This window comes from Octodon degus, unplaced genomic scaffold, assembly GCF_000260255.1.
Source record: "Octodon degus isolate 3935 unplaced genomic scaffold, OctDeg1.0 scaffold00247, whole genome shotgun sequence".
Lineage (NCBI taxonomy): Eukaryota > Metazoa > Chordata > Mammalia > Rodentia > Octodontidae > Octodon > Octodon degus.
This window is the reverse complement of record NW_004524823.1, coordinates 2,940,087-2,940,922: the sequence shown is the minus strand read 5'-3', so window position 1 is coordinate 2,940,922 and position 836 is coordinate 2,940,087.

Here is an 836-nt window from a genome sequence, read left to right as displayed (position 1 = left end):
CAAATCTTTATAAATTATTAAGTTTTGTAGGTAATTTCTGAAAGAATGAATTTCCTAACAAAAGATCACATTTTTATGCTTGGGAAGAGCAATATTTCTTATTAAATTCTTTTAAAACATAGTTTTTTTTTCTTAATCAATTCTACACTTGTTGTGAAAATAGCTTGATATTTTCTTATAGAAGTTGTTAATTGGGCATTTTGATTAGTAAATTGGTTTGGAAATAAAAATCCAATTATACTTTTGTGGCATAATGGTTGTCTAATTTCTTGAATGACTATTGCTTATTTTTGTCTCATTGCACATCAGTGATGTCTCCTTTTTTAGTGATCTTACTGAAAATTTCTAAGTTTATGCTTTTTCTACAAGGATAATTTAGGATAAATTAATGTAGAAGGTTTTTATTCCAGAAGAAGACATTCTTTGAATATAAATTATTGAATAGAAAAACTACCCTACTTTCAGCAAAATAAATACTAACACAATATTGATTTTTAAAAAATCTTAAGATTAATATAATTAGTGTGCACAATGCACTTAAATTTGGAAATGCACTGACATGGATCTGTATCATACATTAGCATCCTAATATGATGTGTAAAGCCAGTGGTCTTCTAAAGGTTTGGGATACATTTTTTCATATTCATTCATCTCATTTTTATTGCTCTAATAAGTAAATATCTTTTGTGAAAGAAAACATTGAAACTCAACAAAAGCCACAAAAGCCAAGTCAGCATGCCACAACTATTGTGTAGTATTGAAATTAGAAGAATATAGACTGGTCTCATAGCCTTTCTTCAATTTTGGTATGATGCATACCAGAATATGATGTGAGC